The sequence below is a fragment of the Equus caballus genome, chromosome 11 (assembly GCF_041296265.1).
Source record: "Equus caballus isolate H_3958 breed thoroughbred chromosome 11, TB-T2T, whole genome shotgun sequence".
NCBI classification, from domain to species: Eukaryota; Metazoa; Chordata; class Mammalia; order Perissodactyla; family Equidae; genus Equus; species Equus caballus.
In genome coordinates this window covers 22,380,556-22,394,763 of record NC_091694.1, presented here as the reverse complement: position 1 = coordinate 22,394,763, position 14,208 = coordinate 22,380,556, and the positions used below count along the sequence as shown (strand labels likewise).

Here is a 14,208-nt window from a genome sequence, read left to right as displayed (position 1 = left end):
TACGAGGTTGACTGAGGCCTTCTTCGTTAACTTGAAACTAGGGAAAGACATTTAGGATGAGTATGGGCGCGTGCTCGTGCGCGGAGGAATAAAGAGGAAAAAGAGGCGTACTCAAGAATCTTTAGCTCAGCGAGTCTCCACCTCGACAACGTGTTAGAATCTCCTGCGCAACTTTAAAAGTTCCGATGCCTACGCCGTACCCAAGACCAGTTAAATCAGAACCTCTGAGGGTGGAACGCAAGCAGCACTATTTATTTAAGTCTTCCTAGATGATTTCAATTGTAGCCAGAAGTCTGCTTCTAGCTGGTAAACGGAACCCTTGTGACCTTCCCAAGATGGCTGCCACCCGACCGCTTCCGCCTTAACGTCCGTCGGCCGGGGGCGGGCTTTCCAGGGGCGCATGCGTGTAGCGTCTCTTCGCTCCTAGCTCCCTCCTCCTTTTTCCCCCGCCTCCATTTTGTTCGCGGACGCTGGGGACAGTGGGAGCCGATCCATTTCCGGGTTGGCAAAAGGGGCGGCGGCGGCGAGAAAGGGAGCTTGCTGGGGGGCGAGCAGGACGGCAGAAGCCGGAGCGGAGGTGGCGGAGGATTCGCTCCCGGAGCCGCTGCGGCCAGGTCGGAAAGGGGCCGAGGAGGCTGGGTCTGGCGCTGAGATGACCTGCGGACCTGAGTGGGAGGGAGAACTAGGGGAGGGGGGATTGGGGCGGAGTTTGAGGAGAGGGGGGACATTGGAGGAGGGACCTGAGGGAGCAAGGGGTCCTGGGGGCGGGGCCTGAGGGGTGAGGGGACTGGGGCTGAGTCTGAAGAACCAGGAGGAAAGGGGGCGTGGGGAATCTAAGTAGGGAGGGCTGGTCGGGAATTGGTGTGGGGCGAGCGCTGACTATGAAAATGGGGAGGGAGGTTAATGAGAGACAGGAAACAAGGGATCCTGGAGGGTTGGGTAAGGTGAGTAGGACGGCAACTCAGGCTAAGGAACGAGGTAATCGTGCGCCAAAAGGGAGATGGGGCGGGAGGACCTGTTGGGAACAGGTGATTAACAGGATGCCCCGGGTGAGGAGGCCACTGTGACATTTTGGGGGTTGAGTTGAGTGAAAACCGATGGTGGAGAGGATAACTCGGGACAACTGCCTACACTAGAGGGAATCTTAAGAGGGTCGGTTGAGAAGGAATCAGAGTCGAGTTAAAGGTCGGATTGAGAAATGTTGAGATGCGCATGGGAGCAACCTAGAGTTGAGAGTTCAGGTTGGAGTGGTGTGAAGTGAGGAAAGATGGAAATCTTAACCTGTTAAACCTGGGCAGTGTGTCGTTCAGTTGCTGATCAGGAAGGAAACATTGTAAAAAATAATACTGGAGTGAGGAACTGGAAGAAGCTGGTATGTACTGGAATTTGTATTTTTCAAGGGATTTGAACAATCTGTTACTGCTTTGGGCACCCCCAGCATCCACCTCCTTTTTCATGTGGTTATTTTTGCCTTACAGTTTCTGTTTCTGAATGACTTACTGAATGTTTTGGTGACTTTTTTCTCCTTTTACAAACCAAAAGAGAACCTCAGGGAATAAGGACCGTCCTAGCCCACCTATAGATTTACTTACTTTGAGGCAAATCATTAAACTGTCTCTTTTTTTTTTAAAGATTTTATTTTTCCTTTCTCTCCCCAAAGCCCCCTGGTACACAGTTGTGTATTTTTAGTTGTGGGTCCTTCTAGTTGTGGCATGTGGAACGCTGCCTCAGCAAGGCTTGATGAGCGGTGCCATGTCTGTGCTCAAGATCCGAACCTCCGAAACCCTGGGCGGCCAAAGTGGAGCACGCGAACTTAACCACTCTGCCAGGGGGCCGCCCGTATCTCATTTTTTTCACCTTTGAAATGACAAGTTTGGTCCCTCTCTGCCTCTAAAAGATTGTTAACCAAAGGGAATATTTAAAGTGCTTGCAAAAAGGTGATCCCTGAAAACAAGACTGAGATACTGATATTTAGAAGATGTGTCTTTCTCAGGTTCCTCCTCTCAGCCTTGCTGCATTTTTTTTGTATCAGGGAATAGTTGATTTTGATTTGATACATGTCCAATTTTTTAACTTTTCTGAGAGTCAACTTTTAGTAGCCAAAAATTTCATATTATTGTGTTACTTTGTATTGGTAGCCAACAAGATGGAGATAGGGAATTTAAGAGTTCAGGGTGAATGAGGTCGGTTGATAGAGAATGCGGAAGAATGCAGTGTTTTGTTTTCTAGCCACCACAGTATTTTACTCTTGACAAACACTGACTTTCCTCGTGAACTCTTTGAGAATTCACTGAAAAGTAGTGTTTTAGACAGTTGAACCTTTGGCTTTGGTCCAGTCACTTTGGACCAGTTAGTTGCCAGTTGGGGAGGACCAGTGTGCTTGTGGACAGTTTTACCTTCTTTGTTGTTAATCCTTTGAAATCTTGACTGTTCTAGCTTTTCTTTGGACATAGGTGAACTTGTTTAGCTTAGAAGAAATGTTCCTGAAAGTCTTGGCATTTCTGAGGTCTGACGTGGATTTGCTTAAGAGGGGGCAGTTTCTAATTCTGCCTCGCACTTGGTATCAGAGTAGTGTTTACCTTAGTTGGTAGTGATTAGTTATGTCAGCACAAAGATGAAATGCAGGGGAAGGTGGAAGGGGTTGAGAATAGTGGAATTTTCAGGTTTTACTGATGGCTTTTAAGAAGGGAAGAGAGGAGTGCTGTTCCTATTGAAGAGAAAATTGTCCGATGTTCTTTCTTGACTTCTTAGGCTCTTTGATTGGTTCGCTTGAGTCTCTTTTCCTGTTGCTCTGAAATAATTCTGGAAATCATGGGCTGCTGGTTCCGGTTGTTTCAGCAACCACAGTCTTCATACGAATCCCGGGAAGAGCTCTAGGCTATGAAGTATAGACACTTATTTGGAGGTAAAAACCTGCTTAATATTTTGCCGTCATTTCAACCTACAGTGTGTCTTTTTGGTTTGTTTTCAAGAAGGTTTTGAAATAAATTATGGAGGCTCAGAGCTGTGGGCAAGCTTTTGATATAACCTGCTTCTGTAACATAATGACTTTCCATTTTTCCTATCCTGTCACGCTTTTCCATTGCTCTACTTGAGCCAGTCCTAAGTGGGAAACGGCAAATTACACATTTTTTTCCTCCTTTTTGGTTTCTGGTGGACATCTTGTCTGTGTCACAGTTTGATACCACCAAATTGAAAGGATTTTTGACTGCTTCAAATGGGGAAAGTAACAGAAGCTAAACTGGGTTTCCTGGGCCAGAGAATAGACTCTGTCAAAGCAAAGAATAGTTGCAGAGACACGAACTGGGACCTTGAAGCTGTGACTAACATTTTGGCAACATGCTTCCCTTTGGCAAATAACTTCTTTTCTTCTTGAGCGTGATTGTTGATCTCCTTCTCCCAGTAGGCTCTTGTTGCTACTGTTCCTCACACAACACCCGAGCAGGAGTTGGCAGAGTTCCGCTTGACTGACCGTCTCTTGAGGGATATGCCCCGGATTAGAGTGGATGGGGTGTTCCATGTCAAAATGAGGTTCATTGGCAGATCCTGAGAGCTGCCCTGCAGGGAAATAGAAGCAGAGCTCTTTACTGAATGTGCGTGCACTCCTTTATGGTTCTTCAGAATTCAACCCTGTTTCTTATTCATCTGGTGGTTAAATGCAGAATCATTGCCTTTGCCTGGCTTTGCAAGTCCAGGGCATTGAGGAAGAGAGAGAGTATTTTTGACTTTTTTCTTGCCCCCCCCCCCCCCCCCCCCCAGGTTTTTGAGCCTTGGGAGCCATAGGCTAAACTCATGAGCGCTTCTCGGTATTATTATAGAGGGGTGTTTAAAAATGCTGAATAGAACTTTATGGAGAAAAATAGTGTTACAGGGGAAAAAGGCCGTAAGTTTGCTAATGTCTGTGTCAGTCTTAGATCTCTTAAGAGGAGAGAGCCAGGAGAGGCAAATAAGTTATCAAATAGGGGAGCCAGGAATCGGCTTCTGACTTGCCATTCGGGCTTGGTAAAGTTGTAACAATTTAGAATGGCTACACTAAATACTTAGTTCTACTTAGTAACTGCGCTTTCCAGTGTGTTCTACTTAGTAAGTAGTCTTTTGTTTTTCAGGGGATAATTAGTTGAAGATAAGTGTGTCTCCAGTAGGTCTTGGGATGGATTATGAAGATCATTTCTTGCAGTATATGACAGTGTGATGTTGGAGATAACCCCGACACAGATCCTCTCGTTGGTGGCCCTGGATTCAGCTTTCTCCGGCCATCATTAGTCCAGAGTGTTCTGTTCCTGATGTGCAGGTTTGGGAACCTCATAGGTTCAGATGCAAAGGTTTTGATTCTGGTCCAGGGCTTTGATTGTGGTAACAAATAGGATTGCTGGAGGTGTGTTTAGTGTCAGATCTTTCTTTCCTGAAGATTGTCTTAAAGTTTGGCAAATCTGTATATCTAAGGAATGTGTGTAGATTTCCTCCCTGTTCTTATAATTGGTTTTCAAAAAAATTTTAGTTTCTTACACTTTGTGGCCAAATTAAGCTCCATTTAGATTTTGTGGCCCTTCAGTGGAAGTAATTTTTTTTTTAGTCAGTATTTATGATATTTCTTCAGGACAGATTCATCAACCTGCTTTCTATGCTTATAGAAATGCTGAATCCAATAATTCCGTTTTTTCCTCCCAATAATCCCGACTTTGAAAACATTTTCCATATGTCCACATTGGGACAATTGGTAGTTAAAAAAAAAGGAATTTTCTTCTAAAATGGTACAGTCTACTATGGGGTAAGCTGTCTGAGTTTTGTGGCTAGGTGAGTTTTTCTTCTTTCCACTTCCATCTTCCCAGTGTTCAGCTTATAGGCAGGATGTTTGTCATTAAAGATCCAGGTATGAGATTTTTAAACTCTTCATCACTGTCTTAGAAATAAGGACAGGACTGTCTTCAGCAAATTTTATTTTATTATTATTATTTTTTAATTTTTATTTTGGTGAGGAAGATTAGCCCTGAGCTAACATCTGTGCCAGTCTTCCTCTATTTCATATGTCGGATGCCTCCGCAGCATGGCTGATGAGTGGAGTAGGTTCACACCCGGGATCTGAGCCTGTGAACCTGGGCCACCAAAGCAGAGCTAGACTTCAACCAGTCAGCCATGGGGCCAGTCCCGCAAATTTTATTTTTTAAATACACATAGTTCACAATTCGAAAGATAAAAAGGGTGTACTGTGAATAGTCTACCTTCTACCCTTGTCTGCTTATCAATCCAGTTCTTCTCAGAGAAGTTCTTCAAGCCAGTCTTCTCAGAGGTAACTAAAATGATCACTTTCTTAAGATTCTTTCATGGGGCCAGCCCGGTGGCGCAGCGGTTAAGTGCGCACATTCTGCTTCGGTCGCCTGGGGTTCGTCGGTTCAGATGCCGGGAGTTAACATGGCACCATGTGGCACGCCATGCTGTGGTAGGTGTCCCACATATAAAGTAGAGGAAGATGGGCATGGATGTTAGCTCAGGGCTAATCTTCCTCAGGGAAAAAAAAAGATTCTTTCTGAAGATACCATGTACTTATAAAGTAAATATATGTATATTTTTTGCTTTTTCACTATCTGCATTTTTTTAAACTTATTTTGGCAATCATTCTGTATAAGCAATGAAGAGATTTGACACCTGCCCTATACTGGTAGACATTTTAAATTGTTTCCAGTCTTTCGCTATTAGAAACTGTGCTCCAGTGAATAACCATATATATTTGGCCCTTTGCATGTGTGACTGTATCTGTAGGGTAAATTATAAGTAGAGTTGCCGGAGCTGATGGTTCTCTTGGCCCTGTTATTCATTTATTTGACAAGAATTTTTGAGCTGCTGCTCTGTGCTGAGCACTGCTAGGTGTTGGCAATACAGCAGTGAAAGAAGCTGATTCAGTCCTTGCACTCATGCTGTTATGGTCTTGTGGGGAAGACATCCATTAAACGAGTAATTAATTACTGTTGCTCTAAATGCTGTGGAGACAGCTAATGGGAAGCCTAACGCAGGTCAGTTGGGAAGGAGAGCAGTCAGGGAAGGTTCCTGAGGACTTGACTTTTAGGCTGAAGCCTAACGGATGAGAGGGAAGGACAAAAGACTCTTCCAGATGGAGGGAATGGCATGGGTGAAGGTCCGGAGGAGGGAATGAACATGGCTATTTTGAAGAATTGAAGGAAGTTCCCGTGTGTCTGGAGCTTAGGGAGTGAGCAGCAGAGAGGTAGGAGGCAAGGCTTCAGAGCGTGCGAGCTCTCCCAAAAACCAGGTAAAAAGCATAGTGAATTTTGAGCTCAACATTTACAGTAGAGATTTTTTCTGTCAGTTCTTTCCACAGATATTAATGTATTAGTGTTGATGCTGAAACCATCAATATCATAAAGAAATTTGATGCATGTACAATGGAACGTCTTTTCTATAAGAACTTTCCCGAATAAAGGCTATTTTAAAATAGGTCCTGCAAATTAAACTTACATGGTTGGGTTAGGTCTTAAAATTTTAGGATCTTGGAAATTGGTTTGGAGATTAGTGATTGTTGGGGAACAGTTCTTAGTTTATGGGGGATGCTGGATTGTTAGTTTACCAAAACTGCTATTCAGGAAACAGAAAACCTCTTCACTTCTGGGGAATATTGACTGTTTTTTGTAAGTCTCATAGGGCTAGAGAGAGTGCACAGATGTTCTTGTATGAACTGGTGAATGTGATATTCTTTCATACCCGCCATCTAGGCCATATGTCTTAACACAACGCGTAACTCTTGTTGGACATGCAAATGAATCAGTAGCCTAAGGGCCAGTATAACTCTGAATATTTGAAAGCATTTTTATCTGCAAGTATGTTGACTTTTGTTCAGAAATCACAGCACTCTTCCTCAAAGCCAGATGGTCCTGTTTGATTTAGTACCTTTCTTGTGTAATTGGATCAGCTTGCCCTGTTTTCATAACTTAAAGTAGACTTCTGGTTTAGCAGCCCATCACTGGTGATCAGGGAATGAAAATGTGCATATTTTTCTTGCATTTCAGCAAGGAGCATCTGTGTATCTGATGGCTTAAGGGTATTAGAGTGAGAAAGAAGGGACTCCTCGACAATGAAAGTCACAGCTTTGTTATTAGATTATCTGTGGTGTGTTGGGACTTAATATATCATCTTTGAAATGAAGCATGACACTTCTCTCCATGTGAAGTCTGGATCAACATTTTATGGAGCATCTGCTTAAGTTATCTTTCAGGCCTTTTCTTAATGGCAGCTGTCATCACTGGATTTTCCTTACTTCTGACTGTTCTCTGTGTATGCTTTTCTACTTTTATATTTGGGGTGTGTAAGTGCAGATGGCACATGGAAGTTGAGGGTTAGTAATATTAGATATGGCTAGCCTAGAGGGAGAAGAGCTGTTTTTTGTCATCAGTGACTAGGTTTCAGCCTACCTTGTAATCACCTTTTAATCTAATTAACAGTGTCTTAGAACTTTTGAAGATGTTTTGACAATAGATGTTGGTTGTTTTTCTATTAATGTTATTTATTTTTTTTAGGAAGATTAGCCCTGAGCTAACATCTGCCACCAATCTTCCTCTTTTTGCTGAGGAAGACTGGCCCTGAGCTAACATCCATGCTCATCTTCCTCTACTTTATATGTGGAACACCTGCCACAGCATGGCTTGACAAGCAGTGCGTAGGTCCGCACCCAGGATCTGAACTGGCGAACCCCGGGCTGCCAAAGTGGAATGTGCGAACTTATCCACTGCACCACCAGGCTGGCCCCTGGTTGTTTTTGTTTTTCAGTTAGTTGCATTAAATTGAAAACAAGACCTAAAAAGGAGCTAAGATAGTTGATTTTAAGATTTATCTCTCTATTTATTTGATCCAATTCTTTATTTTATTTTTATTTATTTACTTATTTATTTGAGGACGATTAGCCCTGAGCTAACATCTGCTGCCAATCCTTCCTTTTTTTTTTTGCTGAGGAAGATTGGCCCTGAGCTAACATCCATGCCCATCTTCCTCTATTTTATGTGGGACACCTGCCACAGCTTGACTTGATATGCAGCACATAGGTCCCCAGCTGGGATCCGAACCAGCGAACCCCGGGCCACCAAAGCAGAACATGCAAACTTAACTGCTACACCACCAGGCTGGCTCCCTTCTCCTTCTATTTTTGTGCTTTCTTTTGCAATTAATTTTGGTTGTGCTTTCTTATGGTGGCATGTAAGTTCCTCATGTATTTGACCTGTGGTAGAGTAAGCTCTGGGGTGGTGAATGTTGTTTGGTTACACCCAGGCTGTGGCAGAGATTTGGGTCATATTAGATAGCCTGCTCCTATTAGAATTGAATCTGAGACACAGGTTCTAGAATCAAGCGTAATGGCCTTGTAGTTATTTTGGTTTGTTTGGGATTTTCTACTGTCCTTAACTGCATTGGTAACAGATCTGGTATTGACCTTATTTTTTGAAATTTTGGTCAGTCTGAAGTTTCGTTTTGCTTATGCAGTGTTAGGATTTTTTGGGTTTTGGTAATTAAATGTTTTTTATGAAAATGGTGAGAGGGGCTGGCCCAGTGGCACAGCGGTGAAGTTCGCACGTTCCGCTTTGGCAGCCCGGGGTTCGCTGGTTCAGATCCTGGGTGTGGACCTACACATTGCTTGTCAAGCCATGCTGTGGCAGGCGTCCCACATAGAAAGTAGAAGAAGATGGGCACAAATGTTAGCTCAGGGCCAGTCTTCCTCAGCAAAAAAGAGAAGGATTGGTGGCAGATGTTAGCTCAGGGCTAATCTTCCTCAAAAAAAAGGAAAAAAATAGTCAGAATACAGAGTTTAAAGAGTCAAATAGTACTCTGGGGCTTATAATTAAAAAAACCAGCTGGTCCATTTCTCCTTATTTGTCTTCAATCACTTTTAATACTTTCGGTGTTTTTTCTGATGTATATTATCTCCATATTTCTACATGGTATATTTATACTGTTATTTCTTGATTTTTCTGGTCTTAGATAGTATCTGTTGAATTTCTACTATGGAAAATGATTTTGTATTCTTATACTACTGTCTACCCTCAACCCTTCCTGCTATCCTCCTAAAACACATACATCACAATTTTGATTAAATCAACATGTTGTGTGTTTTTAGGTTATATATTAGGGTTCAATCAGAAAAACAAACCATTCTTGATATTTCAAAGAGAATATTAGATACTTACAAAACCATTGGAAGGCAATGGGAGCATAGGTCAGGGAAAGCCACCTTAAAGGGGTTACAAGAAACTGCTACCATTAATAATCTTGGCTGCCTTAAACACCAAAGTAGGCAGTTTGTAGACTGTTGGAAAATGCTGCAAAGCACGTCTGCCATCTGTTGGAGCCCACACACCTGCTCCTTGCTACTGGAGGAGCAATAATGGCATCTACCTTTCTACCATCTTCCAGATCTTGAGTGAATGACTCATATTGGTGGAATTTAAACCACAATCCTATTGACAGGGGATTCTGGGAAATTTAGTTCCAGCCTCCTCTCCCCTCCCCCGTGAGTCCAGAAGGGAGTAGAGGTGATTGTTACCAAAAGAAGAAAAAAAAATTTAGCATCTAATATAATGACTGTGTGTACTATGATTATATTTCCTTCCTTATAAATTTTTCCCCTAAATATAATAATTGCTATTCTTTTCTTTTTTTCACTTGATTCATCCCTAAACTCCGATAGAAGTATAAATCTCCTTTTAAGATTTTTTTTTTTTCCTTTTTCTCCCCAAGCCCCCCGGTACATAGTTGTATGTTCTCAGTTGTGAGTCCTTCCATTTGTGGCATGTGGGACGCCGCCTCAGCATGGCCTGATGAGTGGTGCCATGTCTGCACCCAGGATTCGAACCAGCGAAACCTTGGGCCATGGGGAACTTAACCATTCAGCCACGGGGCTGGCCCCTAAATCTCCTTTTAGTACAAACATGTTAGTGGCACTTCTTCCACAGGCCTTATGGAAAAGAGTCCATTGGAGGGAGTGCATTTTTTGTGGTCTTGCAGGTTTGAATTGTCTGTTTTCTAGCCTTATGCTGCTTACCAGTTTGACTAGAAATAAAATGTTATGTTGGAGATCATATTTCTTTGGAAGTTTAAGTCTTGCTCTCTGGTCTTGTAACTTTCAATAGTAATATTGTGTAGTTTGATGTTATTCTGACTTGGATTCTTTGTATGGGATCTGTTTTTTCTCTGAAAGATTTTAGAGTCTTATCTTTACCCCTAGTATTCTGAAATACAAAATGTCGTACCTCCGTGTGGATATTTTAAAATTCATCATGTTTGGCATTCAGTGGGCCTTTTCAGTCTGAAGCTTATTTCCACCTATCCTGGGAAATTTTCTTGTGCTATTTCTTTGATAATGTATTCCCTCTTTGATAATTATTTCTCTCCTCTCTCTTTCTGGGAATCCTTATTATTCAGATGAAATTCCTATACTGGTCCTCTAATTTGTTTTTCCTTGCGAATTTTTTGTTTTTTGTTTCTCATTCAGTTTTCAGATATCCTTAGCTTTTTCTTTCGACTTTTGTGTTTTTAATATTTGCTATCAATTTTTAGATTTTCAAGAGTTTTTTTTTTTTTAAGATTTTATTTTTCCTTTTTCTCCCAAAGACCCCTGGTACATAGTTGTGTATTTTTAGTTGTGGGTCCTTCTAGTTGTGGCATGTAGGATGCCACCTCAGCATGGTTTGACAAGTGGTGCCATGTCCGTGCCCAGGATTTGAAACAGTGAAACCCTGGGCCACTAAAGCAGAGTGTGCGAACTTAACCACTTGGCCACTGAGCCGGCCCCCCAAGAGCTGTTTTTACTCTCAGAATTTTATGTGTAAATTTTCAGATGGTCAGGAATTCTATTTTGTTGGTTTACTTTTATTCCTGTCTTTTGTGTTAGAGGTTTTCTTCAAGTGTCTGATAGTTCTTGGCTTTTTTTTTTTTTTGCCTGGGGAAGATTAGCCCTGAAGTAACATCTGTTGCCAATCTTCCTCTTTTTGCTTGAGGAAGATTGTTGCTGAGCTAATGTCTGTGCCCATCTTCCTCTATTTTATTCAGGATGTTGCCACAGTGTGGCTTGACAAGTGGTGCTAGGTTTGCGCCCGGGATCCAAACCTGCAAACCCTGGGCCGCACAGAGTGTGCAAACCTAACCACTACACCACTGGGTTGGCCCCTATCTGTTCATTTTTAAGAATGAGGCACTAAAAAGCTCTGAGTGTGGAGCCCTGGCTCATCAAGTGGTGGGCACCACTTTAGGGTGACTTGGCAGCTGGTCAGCTTCCTCAGCGAGGACTTCTCCAGTCTCCTGCTTAGAGAGTATAAGTCTGGCAGCAGGTGTTTTTGGAGCCAAGTGGGAGAAAAGAACTGGGGAGCGGGGAGAAGTCTCATTGGTGAGTAAGGTGAGTAAAGGTTAGACTTTCACTTGATACCCTATTTTCAGTATGGCACTCCTGCCCTTAGCTGTGACTGATCTCTTGGTTCAGAGGCCCTCCCCTGTGGTTCGTCTTCTCCAGTCTTCTGCCTGCAGCATGGGGAGGGGAAAGAAGGGATGGAGGAGTCTCTTTCTTCTGCAGACTTTCAACCGATTCTCCTGTTTTAGCTCCTCCTACACTCTTTCGTACAAAGGTACCAGGTGCCTCTAATTTCTGAACCTTCTCTGAGATTCTGTGATGGGAATCAGCTTGCTTCTTTCCACTGATGCGTTTAGCCTTTTCCTTTCTGTGAAGTTATTTATCACTAGTGCATCTGCTTTCCAGCTTCCAAAATTTTCTTGACATCTCTCTTTCTGCTGTTCTCTCCTTTCTCATTTTCTTCACTTTTTTTTTAGGTTTATGTCTTTAAAAAAAGTCCTTTTGCTGTAATTTTAATGGTATTTTATGAGGGGGCACTGATAAATGCATCATATTCATGTTTAACCAACATATTCATCAGCTTTTTCTTGCTGATATCCATTCGGATAATATCTCTGTAGTTGATTACTAATGTTCCTTTAGAACAATGTTTTCCAGACTTCCCTAATACCGGGAATCACTTAAGGTGCTTGTTGAATGTAGAATCCTAGATCCCTCTCCTGGAAAATTTCTGATTTTAGTAGGTCTGGATTAGGGCCCAGGAGTCTTTTTGTATTTGTTTGTTTGTTTGTATTTTAAACAATTGCCCTGGGATATGTCTTATCTTCAGGCAAATTTGGAAACTCTGTTTTAGAAGAGTCTTCTAAACCATTTATTGCTGTCGTAAGTCTGCAAGGCAGACTCTTTAGGCTTCCTCTAATAGTACTTTTGTATTCAGACTGCGTTTTAGTCTGTGTAGCTTTGGTCTGGATTTTTAAATTAGAATGTGTGTCCTTCATCTGGTTAACTCTCTTCTCTAGTTAAATGCTGGCTAATGGTAATAATAACTTTGGCCTTGTGTGACTTTATTTTTTTAGCCAACATTTCTAAATCCACTGGTTCCTGAGAAGTGTGGGTGGGGCGGAAACATTAGTTATGAACATTGAGCTACTCTCTGCATCATTTCACATCCAAATCCAGGAATTTGTTAATTTTTTTTGGTGAAATGGAAAATTGAAACAGATGTACTAATTATCTGCCTTGGCTTTGTGCAGCATCATTTTTGGCGATGTTAAAGTACTGTGATTTGAAGTTTGTTTTTAACTTTGACAATATGAAAGGGCATATTCTTTTCTCCTTTTTGTATTATAGATCCCTAGGCCTAGAAAGGAAAACTTGTATATTCTACTGCCAGTCTGTGAAGCATCTGGAAATGAGACGTTTGCAGCTGCTCCCTGGTTTCTATAAATTGCTTGGAGGTCAGGAGCCAAATGGTACCTATCTTAGTAGTGTAGAGGCCAAGTGTAGGACCCTAGTTCTTAGTTCTTGGAAGTCTTGTGGCTGTTATTAACTAAAGTACAGTCGTCTGTCACTTCATGACGAGGACACATTCTGAGAAATGCATCATTAGGCGATTTCTTCGTTGTGAGAACATCATTGTGTATACTTACACAAACTTAAATGGTCTAGCCTACTACACACCTAGGCTATACGGTACTAGTCTTATGGGACCACCGTCGTATAGGCAGTCCATTGTTGACTGAAACGTTGTTATGTGGAGCTTGACTGTACAGCCTGAGGAAACCGTGTTGGCTCTGACATAGAGCTGATTTGCGTTCTAAGATGAGCAGCTCTATAGAAATAGCCCTAATATGTTTTTACATGTTCCGTTGAAACGGTTTGAGCATATTAAGTCACAAAACAATGCTAAATCTGAAGTTATTGTGTCATTGATTATTGATCGCTGACTATGTTATAAGGCACAAATTTGAACTATTACTGATTTACTGCTATCTATTTGCTGTACGTGTTCCCCTACCTTCCCAATATTCAGTTTTCAGGATAACAGGATTTTCTCTTTGCTCTAAGTGTGGTAGAGATGTGGTAGAGGTTGGGGATGTTTGGTGAGGTCATTCCCTAATCTCTGTTTGGCATGATTTTGAGACATTTAATTTACAGTTGCTCTTGCATTTATCTCTCATTATCTTTCTTATGAAGCCATTCTTTGCAGCTGTGGTTATTTAATTGACCACAAGAGAAGACTTCTCATTGATTTGCCATCATTAGATGAGAGGACTTGTCTTCCTGGTTACCCTGTATCTGGGAATAACCCACGGTACCTAATATTTACCACATCAAGTAGTATATGAATAAGTAGACTTCTGGGTTTATGTTTTTAGGGCTTTTCAAAAATAATCTGGGACAAGAGGAAAGAGTCATGTTTGAGGGAAAAGCTGTTGTATTGGGAGAAATTATATTTGAAAGGATTTCATCATATAGTTATATATTTTTCTTCTGCCTCCTTCCTTTTCTCTTCCAGGGTTGTGTGCTGCCTATTACAGTGGACAATCATTGATGTAAAGAGTAAAACATCCAGGTTTAGTTGTAGAAGTCCTAGGATTTTCAGTTTAAATATTTATCGTGTAGTTGGAAAGATCATTTTTTCCCGTTCATGGAGTAACATTGGAATTTTAATTCATTCCATCTTGACACATGATAGAAATCTGTTTCACCAGAGGTTTGACTGAATTTAATTTCGGGGGCCGGGTAGCACCTTCTCCATTGAGAGAAGAGGGCTGTGGAATATTTTTAAACTGTATAAAGCCTTTAGGGGCGATGGTAAAATATGTTTAACATGAAAGTTATTCTCATCTGTTTCCTTGTATTTTAGAGAA

The 14,208-nt window shown here is 41.8% G+C and overlaps 1 protein-coding gene across 6 annotated transcripts in view; it reads left to right on the top strand.

Annotated features, from left to right (window-relative positions):
* Positions 1-226: 226 nt before the first annotated feature.
* The window catches only part of WIPF2 (WAS/WASL interacting protein family member 2), a 43,055-nt gene continuing 29,073 nt past the window's right edge, over positions 227-14,208 (top strand). For 2 of the 6 annotated variants that reach the window (XM_070227343.1, XM_070227344.1), the window contains exons 1-2: positions 752-944; positions 2,752-2,905. The gene's annotated coding sequence lies outside the window, so the exon portion shown is untranslated. Of the gene's footprint in view, positions 615-751; positions 1,373-2,751; positions 2,906-14,208 lie in introns of those variants that run through there. The other 4 variants (XM_070227341.1, XM_014740606.3, XM_070227342.1 and 1 more) reach the window with 4 other exon arrangements.